The sequence below is a fragment of the Actinia tenebrosa genome, unplaced genomic scaffold (assembly GCF_029948245.1).
Source record: "Actinia tenebrosa isolate PJP-AT-01 unplaced genomic scaffold, QUT_ActTen_1.0 PGA_scaffold10__47_contigs__length_13832649, whole genome shotgun sequence".
NCBI classification, from domain to species: Eukaryota; Metazoa; Cnidaria; class Anthozoa; order Actiniaria; family Actiniidae; genus Actinia; species Actinia tenebrosa.
Genome location: NW_028292570.1, coordinates 10,769,341 through 10,790,584, shown reverse-complemented (window position 1 = coordinate 10,790,584; position 21,244 = coordinate 10,769,341).

Below are 21,244 nucleotides of genomic sequence, written 5' to 3'. Positions count from 1 at the left end.
TCTGTCATAAGGTTCACCTAACATAAGTATACCTGCATACTCGATACAGAAAACAAATTAATATCATACAAATGGATAACCATATATGGTTGATTCATTATTTCTAGTTAAGTAACTAACTAAAGTGCTGTAACGAGCCAGCTATCATGTCGTCTTTAGGCCATAAAGTAAGAGACAAAACATTCTGAACCTCTAGTATTAGTGTTGAATATTTTCACGTGACTAAAAAAATCAATGTAATGCATTGTTATCGTTCATCTTAAAAATATTTTTTGATGACCAACATCTTTCATAAAACTGGAGATTTTTACAGTCAAAAAGAGCAGTTCACAAATGTCAATTCAAGATTTAAGATTTTGTGTAATGCGCAGAAGATATGTTATATTCCTAACAGGGTTATACTGACATACTATTCTCAAGGAGATATTGGCTATGGATTGTGTAATGTTTGATGCTTTTCTGTAGCAATTTTAAATGAAAAAGCTTTTTTTCCAAAAAATTATTATTGGGTACCCTGTGGTTTTTGGTCTAAAATAAAAACCTCCCCTTAACTCAAAACCTATACCACAATTCGACTCCACTAAACACCAGGTGTTGTTCAGGGGGTGAAGTTCTTCCGGAATCCGAATTCAAACCTTTTCTAATCCGTGGGTTGAACGAAATCCCCCTCTGCTACCAGACTATAACTGGTGTGTTGGTAAATGCTCGTTCACGTGGCAATGCGTATGTGCAAGTTTGTGAATAGTCATAACTGGAATGTGTAATTTGAACTAGTGTATTTCTGCTCTAAAAAATTCAACTTTAAAAAATTGATATCACTGAATATGATACATTAACAACAACAAAAACTTGATTGTTTTGCAGGTTCCTGTTGGATTTCGAATGGTCGGCTACACACGTGTATTCTCGTGTGTGCCTAGAAGGCTTAGGGAAAACAATGCCGTCAATCTTGATGATCTGGCATAACAAATACAAACAGCTTAATATCCCTTCTCCAGTTGTACAGACCATCAAGTATATGCTCGATGTTAAGGACTGGGTGTCAGGTAACAAAGAGCAATTACAGTACTATTCGTTGTAACACCAATTTAAATTGGAGAAAACAGCGAAAGGCCGAATCGAGCTCAAGTAGAGAAAAATGGAGCACTAGTAAGGTGTGGCTGCCGGACACTGAAGTTGAGGAAGAATGATTGTTTCTATTGAAATCGATTCCTAAAAGGCGAACAAATTCCTATTCCCTTTAAATTCGACAACGTATGGACCAACTTGGCCAAAGACATCGAAATATGTGGGAGTTTATTCGATTCCACTCAAACAGCTTGGTGGAAGGAGTACCTAAGTGAACTGAAGAAACAACAAAGTTCTGCCCAAGAGGGTCCTTTTCCTTCTCAAACATCTAAAAAAAATGCATTCCTGGCACAGGTCAAAGGGAGTCCGAAGAATCTTTCTTAACTGAACAAGACCAGCAAGTCCAAACTGAAGGAAGGCGAAATCTGTTTCCAAAGGTAATAAAGAAAATCAAATCAAAAGGTTATTCCTCTTTCCGATAGAAATTAAAAAAGAAAGTTGAGATAGCAATTTTGAAAGTTTCACTCTTTGTCTGTAAGCCCTTACGTATAGGGCGAGTTGGCTAAGAGATCTTTTAACAACGTGTTAACTCTCTGTCCGTAAGCGCTTAGGTATAGGGCTAATTTACTAAGGACAACGAGTTGGTTGAGAGATCGTTTAACCGCGTGCTAACTCTCTTTCCGTAAGCCCTTACGTATAGGGCTAATTTACCAGCTGGAAACAGTGAGTTTGTGTTTTTAGCCTGTCTTAAGTTTCTGCCCATAAGCCCTTACGTATAGGGCCAATTTCCTGAGGACCAAGGAGCAGGCGTAGCTCAGTTGGTTAGTGCACGGTCTTCAAAGCTACAGGTCCATAGTTCGATCCTCAGGAACTCCACGTCTGTTTCGACTTCTATCTGTTCTGTGTAGCCTTAATTAGCTTTAAATACCCGTAAAAAGGAGCACTGATAGTAAGAGGGGGTAGAGGGCGCACCTTCGAAAAATGTAAGCCCCCCAACTGAAAAAAACGCTGCGCCCCCCTGTGAAAACATGAAACTTTAGGCGCAAAGATATAAACTAGTAACACTCTTCAAGTACCATATCAGTTTTGTCTTTTCAATTTGTTTTAATTTTTTGGCATTGTATATTCCTTTAACGCAGTTAATTGAAGCAGATTCTTGAAGTGCAATATTTGCGCTTACAATTAGACATTTTCCCGTGGTAAAAGGCTTAAATCCCTCGGTAAACCGATTTTTGTAGTGTAACCGATATTTCCCGTGGTAAACATACCGCGGTGAATCACCACAGGTACGTCAAAAAGAACCAACGAACCATCCGTGACATTTACCTAACTAAAGAGCTGGGTTTTTCTTCGTCCAAAGATAAAGCGTCCAATCAGATTGCTTTGTAAGGTTAATCCCGGAGACTGCATCTCAAAATCGTAATTAGTTTCGTATCGCGATTCCTGTAATGTTTTGGTGTTTTTGTTTGTTTGTTGTTTTTTTTTGTTTTTTTTGTTTTTGTTTTTGTTTTGTTTTTGTTTTTGCATGAAAATGTGCAGTTTTCATGATGAAACAATAAATTCTCCCAACATGAGAATTCCTGTTTCTATAATCGATCACGCAAGCACTTTTTTCCTGCAGTCGTTTTGGCATATTTTTTTTTTCTGATTGTGCAGATGAATAATACTAACTTTATACTAACTATGCTTGATAGGATAAAGTTTCATATTTGAAACATGAAAAATTTTGGAAAACATGATAAATAAGATGTAAATACTAGGTATCACAAAAATTGATAATACAATCTCACTAGAGTGGTTTTCATAAACCTGAGAAATAATTACTGTTACATAGTAGTGAACTTTAATTTCTTTGTTGTTGTTTTGTAGTTATCAACTATTTAATAGTAAATGGTATTAATTGTTTCAATGGATTTTGAAAAAAAAGCCCACTCTATATTGTGACTAGTTCTGTTGATGGGATGTGAATCAAAGGTTATGATCTTCACACACAGTATAGCCTGAGTTGAGGTGGTTCAGGAAAGGGCTGGAGGAAGAGAAGGGAAAGGGATGAAAAACCTTTTTTTTCCTGCCATGGATGCATCCATTTCCTAAACACACTATGTAGGCTACATACAAACATGAACAACATGAAACAATTAACTTTGAGTAACAGTGAACATACTACTTATAATTAAAATGTAGGTGGTCATTTTAATGTGTTGTGTTAATTGTGTTTTGCACTTACTTTTTTAAGCTCTAGTCTTTTTAAACTCACTTTAGATGTTTTGGATGCTTGCAACGGGGGTTAAGAGAGAAATATTTTTTAACATTGGTGAAAACTAGCAGCCTCCTTTCTATATTACGAAATAACCAGCCACTTATAACTAGAATAGATGCACAATAAAACAAAGTCAAATTGACAATGTCTTTCAACTACGATTGAATTATTTGATAAATTTGTTGGGTTATAGTTAAAACCATATGCATGGTTTGTGCAATTAATTGTGCTTGAAATAATTTATTGGGACCTTTTTATTTGAAATGAAAGATCGCGTCTATCAATCAATGATTTTTCTGCTTTCTAAAACAAATTCGAAAGCCAAAAAAAGTTACCTTTTTCAAATTATTTCAACAAACGTTAAAAAATTAACCAATTGAACAAAAGTTGTCATGCAACACCTTCAAATATTACAACATAATGCTGCAAGATTGATTTTAGATCAACCCAAGTACTTTTCTGCGACCCAAGCCCTTATATCAGTTGAATTGGGAACCTTTAGCCACCCGCCGCCGCCGCCATCGCTGTACAGCCGTATATAAATGCCTTAACAATATCATAGATTTTAATTTTAATTTTACTAGTAATTGTAGTATTCATAATTATGATACACGGTTGCTAACATGCTTGTCAGCGAACAAGACATCCAATTTAGCTGGTCGTACTTCAACGATAATGCTAGTAAGAAAATGATAAATGAGAAATACAGTGGGCTGTCTTTTCAATTTCATCAGTAGGATCGAAGAGACGAAGTTGCATAATGTAGTTTAAAATAATTTTAATCGGTTTTCAGCAGCATAATATGGAACCAATCGGAATATGGAATAGGAGGCCCTGAGGTTTTGTTGGACTTATGGCTTGGCTCTCTATTGGACGGCGAATTCTTCTGTCCCAATGGCAGGTTTGTGTTAAACATTTGACTCGCCTTTCTTCTTCATGCTTTTAGATGTGTACTTCATGGCTGAATGCCATATAGACGACAAGTATTGAAATCCCATATTCTCAACATACTTTACAACCGTAGTCATCCCTAACCATCCTTAACCATCCCTAGCCATCCCCAGTCATCCTTTACCGAACCTCTTCCCCAGGGCCCTCTCGGCCGACTCCAATGCAGTATGGCGGTCCTCGGGGATAAGAACCTTGTGTTGGCTGGTATATTAAGCGTTTTGGTTGGCTCCTGAAAAAAATCGTACAAGCCCTCTGATTGAGAAGATATAACTAGCTAAAAACTAGTGTGAGCTGCGTTGGTGTTTCTAATGAAACAGTAATGATGAAAAGGTAAATTATACACCGTGAAAACAGGAAAAAACTTACAGACGCTAGTCCTTCGTCGGAGTAAAAATGATTGATCTGATTGGTTGAAATTTTATAGAACGAGATGGCGGACTTCTTTTCTATCTTTTGCTTTGTTCCTTGGTGAATCATTCAAAAAAAGTCGTGTTAATTATGATTTAAAGGAGCACGATCATGACATGCGCACGCGCGAATCTTGGCTCCAATCTTGAAATCGTTCACCTTATGTTTTTAAAAGACGCGAAGGGTTTTGAGTGACTTCGAGTATCAAGTCTTATCGTTGCCATCCGTGCAATCTAGAACAATTCAGCTGTTAATTCATTTAGTTTTATTATTTTTTCACATTTCTGAGCGGTTATTTTTGTTTTGGAACCCTATTTTATACATCTTTATCGGTCGAAAACGAATATTCGAAAACTCCGCCGAAAGGATCCGAGAATGGAGGACTGGCCATCAGAGAATATTCTTGGACATTCGAGTGTACAGTTCTTGGTTTTCTTGTAAGACGAATTGTGGATATTCGACCGATAGTGAGAAGAAAAGGACTTTACCTGAATTGTCACCTCGACCTCTGGAATTGTCGACTCATTTGTCGCCATTTGTTCGCCATCTGTACAGTTAACCTGTTATTGTTACATAATTAGCGAAAGCCGAACAGAAAAACTCATTCAAATTCCTTTAAAACACAAAGTTCAACATTCCCAACAAGATTCTCCCAGGAAATCTTTGAGTTCGTAACCCTTACAAAATCTTTGTATATCATTAAAGTTCACGCATGCAAGTGTCGTGACAGTGCTCCTTTAAAAAGAAAGAGCAATGACCTAACAGCTTCTAATGACATCCTAGATGGACATACAAGGTTAGAATAATTGGTAGGACTTAGTTCGATGTTAGAAACCGTCATGAAACAAAGGAGGTTCGAATGCTTTTATTTACAAATACAGTGAAACCCCACGTGTGAGAACCTAAAATTTAAGACCTGTCAGGCTGAAATTTTCATTTTAAGCATCCTTAACATAAGAACCATTTCAGGCTGAAATCTTAAATTAGGTTCTTAATTTCCAAATATAAAGTCAATCTGTTTTATTTTCTTGTAAATAATGAAATACAGTACTCTGTAAGTTAGACTTAGACAGCTTACACTGTGTCAATGAAATAAGATAAGATTTATGTGATTTTAATGTTTGCACTATACTATATTCCATGTAGCTAGAATGAAAATGTGTGAATTATTTAATGTATAATTAAATACAATACAAGTACTCTTTTTCTTATCAAAAATTAAGAACCCATTTAAGAACCTAGAACCTGATTTCAAGTTAAGCACCATTTATATAAGAACCTGTTCAGGCTGACTTACACGCAGGGTTTTACTGTAATTTACCCTGACCTGGAAGTATAAAATGATTAAGCTTACAGTAGAGGGTGCAAAAATGCAACCAAAAACGGTCATAACAAACTTAGTTGCGGCCGATTAGTCTTCAAACGGAATGAAAGGAAGATAGATTTGATCATGATCAAGCACGTTTTCAAAAACTTCAATAAAAGCACTTATAATAACGCTATTCCAAAAGATGAAATTCCATGTCCTTAAGGTCATTTTGGTATTCGAGGCTAATTTGATAGATCTTCAAATGACGTGGGTATCAAAATCCAATTAATAGTCATAGAGTTGAAATAGTCACTGTCAGATCTAGTCATTATCACCACAGAGCTCTCCACACACTTGAGATATAACTTCCATGACTACTCGTGCATGACCTACTTCCCATATTGGGAATAATTGGCAAAGGTTATCAACTGATGTGATATGTTCATACTTTTCGACGATTGACTCTATTAATGCCAGTGTAAAACCAGTGGTACTGTCAATAGGTCCAAACCTTTTCCTTTCAGCACCAAGCTCCAGTCTATAGTTTTTCAGCATATCAGAAATTTGAATTCTTTGACCTTCTAAAACTACCCTTATTTGTTTAGGTTACTTATAAGGAGAAGATGATATCATCACATTTGAGATGCGAGCTGTGGACAGAGTTAGGTAGCTAATTATGTCATAAAACACAGTTTCCCTTTTGTTTCCTAATTCAGAAATATAATAAAAATCACATTATAACTAACACTTTGGGTAATCCTCATTACCATACAGATATTATGGATTGAACTTGTTGGAGTTGGCTGTTTTCTTGATAAAGCTAATGCTAGTGGACACATGTGCAGAGGGTAATGGAGACAGAAACAACATCAACAAGAAAAGACTTCTGTATTTTTAACGCTGTAATTCATTTTCTAAATATTCTTTAGAAATGTTTGTGAGCATTGCACAGGTGAAAACACTACTGTCTGAAGAAATGACCCATAGACTGACATGGGGAAGGTTTGTTATCTGTGTTTTATACCTTCTTTTATATAATCGTATATATTCTCCAAGTTATTTCCATAAACATTATTATTATCATTATCATAACGTTTGTCAACTGGAACAGAAATCTTGGAGACTTTGATCACGTGATACCAGCCAATACTGAAAGACTTTTATTTTAAGCATGCTATACAGTTCCTTGTATGATAAACTGTTTAGTGTTACACCCTCAGTAATTATTGTTATGCAAATAATATTGTGGTTGTGGTACAGAATGCTTGAGTAGAAGTTAGTCATTTGAATAAATGTAGGTGTCTAAAACTTACGAGGAATAATATACAGCTGATAAAGTGTTTCAAGACAATGTTCAAAGTTTAAAAGTTATATTTCAAACATGGGGTTTACAACTTAATAACTATTATGACCTATTTAAACCAACAAACGAGTAACTGTAACAGTTTATTATTCCATTAGTTAAGGAACGTATCATATCAGTGTGTTGTAGGCTTCACTTTTGCTGAATTGTATAACAACAGGATGGCAGGTATTAGTCTGAGTACACTATGCAAAGAAAGTGAACCCTACTTGCTACTCTAAAATAGGGTCCAGGAAGTTACTTATTACACAGCGGACTAACCAAAGTTGGTTAACAGTACCAAGGAATGATATACGTAATGGCTTTGAAAAAATCTCAAACCTCCTGACTTTTTCTATGGCTCTTTCTACATGTATTTTATGTTGAGCAATTGTTTGAGTTTTTAATACATCTGACTCTTGAAATTGAGCTTCTGAGCCTCAAACATAGTGGTATATTTAATTGCAAACTAATACCCTTTAATTCACTCTCTATGTCAAAACCTTTATTAGCCATTAATGGAACCATTAGGTAATATTTCCCTGAGTGATAACTTCCTTTCTAGAACATTCAAAAACCCAGACCTTGTTACTATTTGCTTTTCAGGTATAGACCCAGTATATAGCTGTGATATAAAAATAAACCCCCCTTTGGCATCAACTCCCACAAGGCTCTTTAAAGTATTAGTACTCTTATATGATGAGTAACTCTGTGACTGTTTTACAAAAGATGAAGGTGTCTAAAATAAAATACAATAAAATAAAATCCCGAAGAGGGAAAATCCAAACTGTTCGACTTGAGCCTACGGCTACAAAAGACGACATTCTTTCAAAAACGTTTGAAAAGCACAAACATTTTGACCAAAGCTTTGATGACTCAGTGGTATACATCCTGTTGTTCCAAGATTTCAGTGAAGGCAAACATATACCAGGTACAAGCCAGGTGTTTACTCTAAGATTACAAAAGGCTCACATTTTATATGATACCAAGCAACGAATTTGGTAAGTTTGCTTTTTATGTGTTATAGAAAATGCTGTGGCCAAATGCCCGGCAGCCGGTCCCCGTCTAAAATTGACTAAATGCCTGACAGTCCAAACTTTCACCAAGAAAAGATAACTGGCTACTGCTAATGGAATCAAACTAGTCTTTGAAACCAAGTTATTGGAAATCCAGATGCCAGTATATATAATGATGTGTATTGACGGTGATGGACTAGGAAAGATTGTCGGTGTGTTTATTCTGACAGAAGAATATAACCTTGTTGTTGAACAAACTATGGAATTTTTTTTAAAACACAACAATTCTTGGCCCGAAACCAAAGTAGTGATGTCACATGAAGACTTCGTTGAAAGCCTTTACAAGCTGGTTTCCAAATGCTCAACTGAACATCTGCTTGTACCACACCCTAAAGTCTTTCAAGAGATGACGATCCCGAGCAACTGCTGCAATGATAATTTTCTTAAAGTTTAGGAAAATGTTCGCTTTTTCATTGATCAGTTTAAATCTGTTACATTTAAGTTAATAATTTCATTTTCATTTTAAGCATGTAAATTACTTTACTTAATCAATTAATTAGTGGCTACTTGATTAAATAAAATAAGAAAATAATAACAAAGAGCATTTTTACACAACCCAAGACTTATATGGTATCCTGTCTTGACTACAGAAACATGCAGTTGATAAAGAGACTAATAGAGTAGTTTCAAATTGTTGTTAGTTCAAAGTTAAGAACAGGTTTCATGGATGTTATCTTCAAAATCCATGATTATTGTTAAAGGGCCACTTGGACGAAAATCGCTCCAAAATTAAAACTTTTTCATTCGAGCTGGAACTTGGCTGAAATAATCTTAAAAACATTAAGAACCTCTCACTGAAATATCTTTCTGATATTCGAAAGAAAAGGGCCAAAATTTTACGATTTATTTTCGTCCGCCATAAATTTTTTGACTCACAGCCAACGAGTTATTATGTGTAGCGGTTTAACGCTGTGACGTCATTTACTCAACACCTTCATGTTAGCGTCGTTTTGACTACATTTCTTGTTGAATTACCTCAAGTTTATTTGATGTTTTAATCGCGTTATCGTGAAAAGAATAATCTAAACAGACTTTTTTTAAACCTTTGATACCTTTTCAAATATGAAGGAAAGTCCTTTGGACACTCGCTTTGTCAATCCTGAAGAGTTAGAACCAGAAGTTATCATGTATAAAAGAGAAGATGAAGCTGAACTAGAGGAAGAAGCAATGCTTGGGAAGAGGTTTTCATAATAATTCCTTACTCTCATTTCATTATTTGTATTTGATACATACTGTCCATGATATAAAGATCTTAAATTTGAAGTTTCAATGTAATCTAACAGCTAATGTTATAAAAAAAACCGATTGCCTTTTGAATTCTGCTTTGTGATATAAAGATTTGTGACAATAGGCCCTTTGCAGCTAGTGGTCACGTGCTTGGATACCGCTTAGCAACACAAAACTGGAGTGCAAGCCTTCCAGTAAACAAAAGCTCTAAGAGGTCAAGCACGCGTGGTTTTATGCAATAGTTTCATCGTTCAAAACGCTTAATCCTTTTGCCCTATCTACAAAAACAGTAAGATCATCTTAAATTCTCTCCTTTGGACTCGATTTTTGGTTCGAAGTAACAATATTCATCGCGTTATCGCGAAACATTTGTCACCGCCGTCCCGCTCGACGGCTGAAAGACATGGCGACTTCGCAAGGTATGTACTTCAAAACTCTCCTTTTTTTTGGTTTCTTTTCAATTATTGGACTTCTAAAATCTCTAAAATAACAGTTTAGATTGTAAATGGTGATCGGTTGTAATTGGACGGCATTTAATGGCCGATTTGTTTATTTTTTGTGAGAGTGATTCCACGTCCAAAGTCAAGACTAACCCATGCTTACATATATTCACTGTAGATGTTAGAACTCCCGACGAGCCATCACATACCAAGAAAAATTCTTCGTACCATTGTTGTGTTCCCTTGTGTAACGGAGATTCTCGATATCATCCTGATTTAAAGTTTCACCTGCTTACCAGGCCGTGCAAGGGATGAGCAATTGAAAAAGGAATGGCTGGTGAAGATACGAAGAGATGTGGGCCCACACTTCAAGGTATATAGGAATCTAACAAAATCAATGCACAATACGAATTGCCTGTGGATCTTAAAAAAACTGTAGTGAAGATAAAAATAGTTGAATACAGTTACATTGTTATTAAAAGGACATTTGATTTATAATAGGTTAACAAAAGTACCAGAGTGTGCTCAAGACACTTCGCTGAGGAAGATTACAATCCTCCAACTGATTCTGGCCATCAGTTGCTAAAAAGAGAAGCCGTACCATCAATCTTTGACTGGTCAACCAAATCCAAAGCCAGAAGAAAGATAATTCGACAAGTAGATAGGTAATGAATATCACATATTTCTACTTCAATACATTTCATTTAGATTTGACTGATGGAATTGTACTTGATGTTTATTTTGGTTTAAACCAAAATAATTTTATAATTTTATAATTTTAATAATTTAGTCTTTTATAACTTTTTATTTATTGTGAAATGAGTGTCATCATAATTTCAAAACCTTTTTACAGAGACACTCAGACAGATGAAAGTGATGACAATGAAGATAATAGTCCCAGCACTTCTACAACCTTCAGCATGGATGACCTACAAGCAGAAGTCCAGTCACTCAGAGCACAGTTCCAAGATGCACAAAAGCAACTTGAACAAAGTAGAAATGAAACTGTATCAGCAGCAGTAAGGGGGACTCGCGGTCACCATTCGGAATCGCCCGGGAATTGCCCGTGTTTACGCACTAGCGTCCCCCGCGGGAATTACCCGTGTCCCGTTATATGTTGCGCGAAGATTTCCTTACTGCTGCTATGTTTGCGAAGGTTAAAATATTTGTGTCGCAAACGGAGGATAAAATATTCCTTAGATATAGATGGACACCATCAAAAGCATTAGTAACAAGACTGTGCGCCGACTGCGAACTCAGGTGCTGGACCGCTTAGACGCCGACTTTGCCTTCACAACGTTTATGGAGGGAGATACAGATGAGACGATGAGCGAGGAAAGAGCAGAAAGGATAATTGACTTAATGCCCGAAGGTAATTACCGCCTGGAGTTGACGTTTATAAAGTATTTAGACGGCGAGTGGATAATAGAAAAGGGCAGGAATCCAATACGGGCGTCTGGCAGGAAGGACCTGTTCGTTTTAAACAAGGACACGCGTCCTGGGGCGCTGGTGGGCATCGACATGTTGTTCTACGAAGTTGCTTACCCGGTCACCGTGGTTATTTACGGTGCGTATGAAATTAAGAACCCGGACGTTAAGAAGCTCAAACCAATGCAGCATCCGGGTAACTGCGTGGGTAAGTTAGTTAGAGAGTTCTTCGAGGATTCCTCTAGGGGAGGTAAGCTTACGTTGAAGAGAAGAGAAGCCATCAGGAAATGGGAGCATGCTACTCGTAGGGCAGGAGCCACCATTGAAAACATCAAGAAGTTAGAGGTTGCTTTAGAAAGGCGCATACACGTGAAAGACATCACCGACGGCTTCATTTACTCCAGGACGCACAAGTATGGGGGCCGGGGTGCGCCTATCGTAATTTACCAGCATAACGCACATGCGTGGAGGGAGTTAAGGTTCCCAAAGAAGAAGGAGACGCGCGTTTACAAGGAGTCGCCGCTTGCAGAACTAATGCACGAGAATTCTATTTGGTTAATGGATGCGGAGGGAAGTCAATTTATGACCCAAGATGGTACTTTTATCGTCCTGAAGTGGAACAGCTGCGCATTCAAAGCGCCTGTGAGACTTTAGGAGAAGACTTCTCCGACGAAGTGCTTAGCAGTCGCAGTTTGGACTTCTTAGCCGCAAAGAAAAGAAACGGTTGGAAATCCACGCCGGAGGAGTTCAAAGACATAGCTAAAGCTTGCGTAGAACATGGCCACGGCGGTCTGTGGAACATGGAATACGATGAAGACGAATACGTATCGCTGGATATGAAACACTGTTACCCCGCAAGCTTCAAAGGCCTGGGGGATTGTGAGGAATATTATGATAGATACGGGCATCCAGACTCGCAATTCTTTCGTGTTGCGTTGGATGGTCACTACGACGCCCCAGCAACGGGGTTCGTACGGTTAACCAGCTGGAAATTTACAAAAGACTTACATCCAATAATCTATGCGTGGTACGGGAAGCACCTGCAGGAGAAAGAATGGATACCCATACCCCTATTGAAGTTCTTTGAAGAGCGCAAACTTTTAAAATACACAGCGCATGAAGCCATACTTTGTCACAGCGCCTTTACGCAGTGGTTACCGGAGCATAACCCCACGGCGCGTGTGGTCATAGGTAAATTCACGCAGGGCGCAAAAGAAGGCGAAAAACATATGCAGCGGCGCCTAATAACGGACGAAGGTGAGCTAAGCTTCCTCATCAAGCGTGCCCACGATCAAGGAACGATGGTGTCTGTAGAGAAATGGGATTACCTCGTAGATGATAAACTACACAAATGGAATGCTTTGTGTTACTACCAAGACCATCGACCGCAGTATTATCATCTGCGTGCCAGCATGTTAGCCTACGCGCATATTAACCTACTTGCGATGCTCCTACGGTTTGACAAAGAGGACGTTCCGCGAGTAGCCACGGATTCCTTGTACGTAAAGCCTGAAGTGTTAGAGAAGATGAAAGAATTCTACACCGAAGATGAGTTGGCGGAAAGTGGTCAATGGCGCGTTAAAGATGAGGAGATAAAAGCATGGAGAGAACGTGTAGAATATCACGGAGAACATCTTTGCGGTAGCGTGGAACCAACCGGGGAGCCACTGCCTTCGGTTGCCGACAACATTTCCTACCAACGCTTCTCTTACCTCTACGGTACAGGAGGCAGCGGTAAGACGACGCGTGTGTTAGAACTCTTTCCTAAGATAAAGGTGCTAACGCCAACGCACCGTTTGGAAAGAGAACTCTGCGAAATGGGCCACGACGCTCAAACGTACCACAGCTTCTTTCGTTGGAATGGCCAAAAGTGGGTACCAGAAGCTATCCACGACGTACCTCCGGTGATACTTTGGGATGAGATTTGCACCGTTCCTTTAGAAATCCTCAAAGAATTCGTAGAATTCCTCCGTGGAAAGTGTCAAGTAATATTCGCCGGAGATCCCTGCCAGCCTCCTCCAATAGCCGGAGAGATGCCCCACGAATGGCTGAAAGATTTCGTAGACCATGCGGAGGAAATTAACACCGACTACCGCAGTAAGGATCAAATAAGAAACCTGAAAGCGGAATTGAGGGGCCTCAGTGACGCCGAGCAATGCAAGACGCTGCGCAAACGCGTACGAGCGAAGAAATACGAGGACTTCCTTTACACATGGCATCCAAAGGATCTGGTGCTGAGCAGCAAACGCGCGGCACAATCTCGCATACAGAAAGACTTACTCAAAATACACCAAGAGCGCTTCCCTACGCATCCCGTACCTGTTTGCTACAAACCCCACGACACCCGCATGCAAAAAAGAGACGTCTGGGTACCTGGTACCGACATCCAACTGCAAAATGCAGTAACGCACGATAAAGCCTGGGTACCCATAGAAAAGGTGGAAAAAATAACCTCCCATCCAGATTGGCGCTTAGGCTATTGCATGACAGTCCACAGCGCGCAAGGGCTTACCATAAAAGAAACCTTATGGATCATAGACCAGCGGCTGAGTTGGAGCAACCTTATCTACACCGCCGTAAGCCGCGTAGAATATGCCAAACAGTTAAAAAGAGCCTGGGGGCCGCAACTGCACTACGATAAGACACCAGAGGACGTAGCCAAAGAGAATATCGCCAAGAAACTCCTTCGCTACAAGCGGCACGACGAAGAAAAAAATATGACGTTCGACCTAAGCGTGGACGACGTCTATAAGAAAGGGGCAAGGTGTGCCAAATGTAACATACCTCTACTGTGGAGGTTTGACCCAAATGACGATCAGCAGTTTTCCGTGGATCGCATAAATAATAAACGCGGCCATTGTAGAGGCAACGTAAGGTTGACATGCCTAGAGTGTAATCGGGCGCGTGGAGCAGCACTACTTTGAGTCTTTGGGAACTATGAGCAGCTCTTCCTTGACGAATCCGCGACTTGGGCCATTTAGGTAATACGACACGGGTTGCCCTTCCTTGGTGACGGACTTCGAAATCTCATACGTTTCCAGGGACCAGTTAGGAATCCGTGGCTCTCTTACTGCCACCTTCGAGTTCCCCCGGCTGATAGAGGTATCTGACCACTATGTCAGCGGGGGAGCTTTTTTTCCTTCAGTCCGACCGCCCTCGAACTTCTGACGTAGGACTTGTGTTCCACGTGTTTCTTTTTTATGGCATCCTTGGGTTTCATTCCCGTAGCCCTGGCCGCCTCGTTGTTCAAAGCCGCGACGACCTGGGGGAGCCTCTGAGTCCATTCCCTGTTGCGTTTGGAGGGATCTTCCAGCTCTTTCCAATACTGGTATCCAAAGAGACGCTCGGCCAAGGTCTTATTAAATCTTTCGACGATGCTCTGACCCCTGTGGTACTCAGCTTCGGCTCTCCTAATTTTAGTGCTGTGGTCTTTCAGGGTCTTAGTAACCACGCCCATGAACTCTGTTCCCGCATCCACTTGCAGCAGCTTGGGCCATTTCAAGACGCGCTTATAAATCCTACCTAGGGCTTCTGCGACTTCCCCAGAATCCTTGCTGGTTATGGGTTCGGCGTCCTTGTATCTGCTTGCGATATCAACTACGGTCAAAGCGTACCTATAGGTCTTTTTTCTCACTTTGTCGTGCGGCAAGAAAAGCAAATCCGCCTGATGAACCTCGTTGGGGGTATTTACGGTAAAGCTGGGCCTGGGAATGTACTTGGGCACGGGAAGATAAACCTGCCAGAGGGTTTGTTTTCTTAGCCAGTTCTTAGCCATTTCTTCTGATGCCCTGGCCGCGGTCGCGAGTTTCTTGATGGCCGACGCTCCTTTCCAATAGCCTTCGGGTCCATAGTAAATCCTTTTGAGTTTGTCCTCTACGCGGCCCATTATATGAATTCCAAAACAAGATTGATCTTACGTCCGTTAAGATCCACCGTCTTTCCGTCCACTTTAATGGTGATGTTTATGCTTTCTACCAAATTGGACAAGTCATAGCTTAAAGAAATGGGGGTGTATTCTACTGGGTCAAATGGATTACCTTTGGGCAGAAACTTGGACATAAGAGAAGACTTTTCTCCATTGTTGTAACTATTGACCAAGTCGCAATAGACTTCGTAAGAGGATGCGACTTTCCATTTCACAGGTATGGCTGTGTCGGTAATTGTCTTGCCCGAGGCACATAATAAAGATCCCAATGGGTCAGACTTTCCAAAAGTTAGTGAATAATTTGACATATTATGTTTGAGGGTCATTTCGTGCGGCAATCCTGTGGTGAGCGTATAACCGTGTTTTGCTAATTCCTTAGCAAGGGTGATTGGTGTGTAATGTCCATCGGGCAGCAATACGCCTTGATAATTGCCGCCGCCTTTATGCTCAGTGACCAAGGCATTGACTAAATTATACCAAGAATTGTACAAAGAGCAACTAACCAGCCTAACCTTATGGGCTTTAATGGGGGGATTCAAATAAGTGGTAAAGTTATTTTTATCGCTTTCCAAAAAGACGATCATATATTTCAGGAAACACAGTTCCCTTCGTTAGAGCAGATACGCCAAAGCTACGCCTCCGGCCAGCCCTGCAACTCCTACAAATACCAATTCATTGTCTTTTTGTTTCTTAGAAGGCTGATAGTAATTCTTAAACTGAGGCCTTTTTAACCCTGTTAATGCCGCGGGGTGTGCTTGCGCATAGAGCTTAAAGGCGTAGTCTGTATTTTCGAAGTTCTTATCCGCCTGCATTTTGTCTTGGTAATTCTTATCCAACCAATCCCTGTAAGCTTGTCTTTTTTCATTCCAAGCTGCCACGTCTCGCTGATATTTCTCCAGCGCTAAGTCGTGTCTCTTCCTTTCGGCGGCTAAATCTCCGCTTTTGTCGCCTCTAACTAATCTATCTAAATACTGACCACCATAATTAGCTCCAGTGAATGCTAAAGCTGCAATAACTCCACCTGCGACCACGCTAGCCATTATATATTAGAAAATCACAGGGATTTTCACGAGTTATGTCGTTGGCAGGTACTTTTCCTTCCGTAGGTAATCCTTTACCATGATAGCCCCGCCTACGGCAGCGGTCATCTTAGCAAAGTTGGCGAAGCTCTTGCTTGGGTCTTCAGTAAAGTCTTCTTTGAGCACTTTCTTACCTACCCAAGCCAATACCCGCAACAATAGAAGTAATAATAGCTGCTTCTTCAACAGTTTTCAATAACGCGGTTGACATTATATTACAAAGCGAGAAGGTTATTATTCCATTTCAGGGATCTTACTTTTTCTAACAGCCGGTTCCACAGGTGCGTGCACGGGCGCGTGATATGTTGGTGGTTCTACCTTTTTCGTTGCCCGCCATTGTAAGTAAAGGCTGCCAGCTGCTATAGCAACTCCTAACGCACCAATGACGTACCCAGGATTAATGAAGGATTCCTCTTCTTTTTCCTCCACCTTTTCTTCTTTTTTGGCTTTGTTCTTTTTATTCATCTCCGCGAGCTTCTTTCCGGCAGCGACTCTGCCTGGAGATTTAACCTTGGTAATTTTCTGCTCCTCTTGGGGCTGCTCTACCTTCGACTCTGGTTCACTCATTTATATCTAAGGACTTGAAGGACTTGATAAGTACTTGAGAATGACTTAAGGACGACTTGGAAATAACCTGGGCGCGACCTGACCAAGTACTTAGGGATGACTTAACTAGGTACTTGAGGCGACTTGATCAGGTACCTCAGCAAGTGCCGCCTGGAAGACCTTTTCAACTTCTCTGTCCTTCTTGAAGTCCTTCCAAGAGGCACCAAAGGTGCCTGCAAGTTCCTTCAAGTCGACATGCTGAGCTACGTGAAGTGCCTGCGGAGGCGACTGCCATTAACTTACCGCACTTCAAGGACAACCACCCACAGGTTATCTTAAGTTCTTGGGCGATGACATAGTCCTCGCTAATGTCCTTCTGTAGTTGCTCCACGTCGTCTATGGGCAGCGCAAGTCCGAGGAGCTTGGTGGCCAGCTTAATGGCTGAGTCTGCTACGGCGTCCGTGGTCTTACTTGCAAGGGCGGCCTCGTACCTCTTATGGAACTTCTTGACTTCCTCTTCCGACAGCTTATTAACCTGCTCATGGGTAAGTTCCTTGCCTATCATTTCTTTGCACTTCCCAGAAGACACAAGGATGTTAAGTTGTTCCTTGAGGTTACTTTCATCTAACTGTGTGGGGACTTCATCTAAGAGCTGCTCAATGTCCATATACATTAGGAATCAAAGACTTTAAAGATCTGCGATCTTTATGGAATACGGAAACCTCAAAGAGAAGATCATCTTGGAGTGCTCATGCGTCTTTAAATGCCGCATGTATTCGTGTAACTGTTACCTTGGATATCTCACCGCCGTAGTCGCTTAAGATGGTTTCCAGGTCAGACTTACTTGGAGTATAAAATACTACGAGAGAGCCTATGTTTTCCCTGAAGGGTTTAGAGACACTGGTAAGCTGCTGGGAAAGCAACCAAACGCTGATATTGTCATGCCTGCCGCTAAAGGCGAGCTTTACTAATTCGGAGGTGCGCTTTTTTACGTCATCCCCACAGGCAATGTCATCCAATATGAGGAGCGTCTGCGTATCTTTAGGGAATTGTTTGTGCCAAAACTTCAAATGGCTGGATAACTCATTAGGGTCTAAGATATCTACGAAGAAGTCGTCATCTTTCACTCCTATGCCCGTCCAGGTGCGGTTATTCACGTATGTGGGACAAAGCAGCACTATGTAGTCGAAGCGGTATCTAAAGGGTCCTAATAGCTGCTCTACCACGAACTGGGTCTTTCCACAGCCGGTGGGTCCTACTATCAGAGCGTTACAAGGCATGTGATTCGGGTTCATTTATATCCCTTCTCTCGAAGGGAACTTGTTCCCTGATATATATGGAGCCAGTGGAAGCAGTGCAAAGAATTGTCGCCGACGCAAAAGATAAGAGAGACACCATAGAAATGCAAAGGGAGGAGATAGACCGGTTAAAAGAGCGCGTGCAGGAGTTGTACGATGAAATGTGCGGCCTGAAGCGCGCGGAAAGGTTTGGTGCGCTGATAACGATGGCAACGTGGGCTAAGGAGTCCGTTAAGGACTTCATGCGATATCCCCTGTAGAATGTTAACAATAAGGTTAAATCTTTGTTAAGGATGCCTGGAAAGCCCGTAAGGATTAGTAGGCGGCTTAAGATAGTAAAGTAGGGTTTGTGCAAAGAGTCTCAAATCCCATTCTTATTTTTATTTATTATTATTAAGGATAATGAATAATAATAAATAAAAATAAAGACCTCTTTTAAGGGCGCTTGCATAATCTAATAATAATAAATAAAAATAAGGACCCCTTTTAAAGGTATATGCTAGCCTACGCAGCCGCCTTCTTAGGAGGATTCCTAATCGCCCTTTCAATATATGGACTGTATTACTTGCGAACTACCTGCCGACTGCATTACCCCTCATAAGCCACCGATACCCAAACCGCGTAAAAAATACACCTGCCTTCATTGCGACAGGGTATTCTCCGAAGGATCCTTTGTGCGGCATTGGTGCTCCGCGGATCCTAAAGCGCAGCGGACTTTAGCAGACGCGCTTAACTACAAAGAGGAGATGGAGTGACCCTCCTTTCAATGTCGAACTCCCACCTCCCATTCTTCTTACCATGCGAGCGCAGATGGGTGAATTCCTCGCCCTGTATGACATACCTGACCCTATCAGGCGCCCACAGGGAATACTCTATGCCGTCACTGTCTTTGAGGACCAGCCGCAAGCGGTTGATATCCTCGAAGACGACATAATTTTTTATTTCATACGCAATACCTTCTATTAGATCTCGCCAATGTATTTGCCGCAGGCTCATTATACCTATGGAATATCTTTAAGTGCGTTGCCAAGGTCTCCGAGGTCTTGAAGGCCTTACAGCACCACCTGCAAGGAATTCGTAGGCGCTCTGCATACTCCGTGATCTCCCTGCAAATGACGTCGTAGTCGCTGCTAATCATTACCTTATAACCGTTTTCTTCATACCTCTGTAAGAGTAGTCGCTGATCCTCGGATAATACCCCGTTGCCTTTTGGAGTCTTTAGCTCGATGCAGAAGCCGTGGTAATGGGTGTGCGCATTCAAGATAAGCAGGTCGGGTTGCCCCCGTTGATATCCTTTCTGCCAGCACTTTATACGTTTGCCGTCCGAATCCTGCAGTTCGCCTAGACCAGGGGTCACAAGCATTTGGGGGTAAAACCTGCGGATGTAGTCCACTACCTTTTTATGCAGGTCAAACTCATTTTCTATTTTGAATACCAACTTGTTTGGACCGTCAAACCGCTTTTCTATTGCATATCGACCGTCCTTACGCAGCGCGGGTAGGACCTCTTCGAATACCCAATCCTGAAATGCTTCTGCCTTTGGCATCTTTGAACTACATATTAATTGATAAAACCCAGGTTCGGATATGAACACGGAATGTGGGTGAATAGTAGAAGGGATGCGATTCGTTACCCTTAACTCACTCAGCCTTTTCTTATGTTTTTCAGAGACGTGGTCACTAATAGCTTTTTTGGTGTTTTCGTATCCTAACGCAGACGCCACCTCCTTTGCTTTAAAGTAAGGCTTGTCGCCTTGCACTATGCATTGCAGTTTGGTTTCGTTGTTTTGAAATACGCGAAGCATGTTATACGTAAGGAATATTTTAATTTTTCGTTCACTTCGTTCACGAAACTAGTAGGCGACGCTCTTTAGCTGATTCATTTCCACGCTTAACTGCGCATCAGACACCACGAAGACGTAGCAGTTTATCTTATCGCCGTCGCCTGCACTGGCGTTCTTGGTGCGCTTGATCTCCAATGTTATGCCATCCTGGGTGTTTACTAGACGTAAACCCTGACCATGTAGGTCTTCGTCGTTCGTTGTGCGCATGTCGATCCACAGCGCGTACTTATCATTAAAGAATTCCTCGGGACTTACCTGGTCGCCAAACTTACGCTTTACTTCTCTGTACACGTCTGCAGGCTTTATTCCCTGCGAGTAGACCTTGTATGGAACGCCGTTAACGCTTACTCCTACGTTAGTAATGTTGGGGTTGTGGAAGGCCTCGGAGTTGCGCTTACCAGCCTCATAGGGTTTGGCAAACACCAGCATCAACCCCGTAAGACTTCTTCGGGGGAGGTTAATGCTTTGGTTGATAACCTCATCCGTCTTATCCAAGAAGCTAAATGTCTTATACATCACTACGTGGTCATAAAGGAATGCCTTTCCGGCACTGTATTCCATGCCGGCGCTACGGGCCAGCTCTTCGCTGTACACGGTCTCATACTGCAGCTCTAAGTTGGTGATAGAATAGGGATCCACGGCTCCACTGATTGCGCTGTCCATGCCTCCTATGACATTCGTAGTGTCCGCCAAGGTTACTTCAAACTGTAACTCGGATAACTGCCTGGGGTAGTACGCGCCATGACTCGTAATCACTTCGAAATCCAAAGGGATAACGTACTTGCTACCATAGGCGGTCTTTACCCTCGTTGCGTCTGCTACTGCGGTTGCTCCGCTGGAGTCCGTAGGCGCGGGGTTAGTATCGCTGCGAAGCTTACGAAGAATAACGCTTCCAATTCCCTGCTCTATCTTTTGTGCACGGTCAAAGGCTGTTAGCCACAGATCCTTATACGTGGTGTACAGGTCGTACCTATTCAAATCCAAGAGAGATTCCCCTGCGAACTTGATTCTCATCTTAGAAACGAGGTTCCTACCCACGTTATT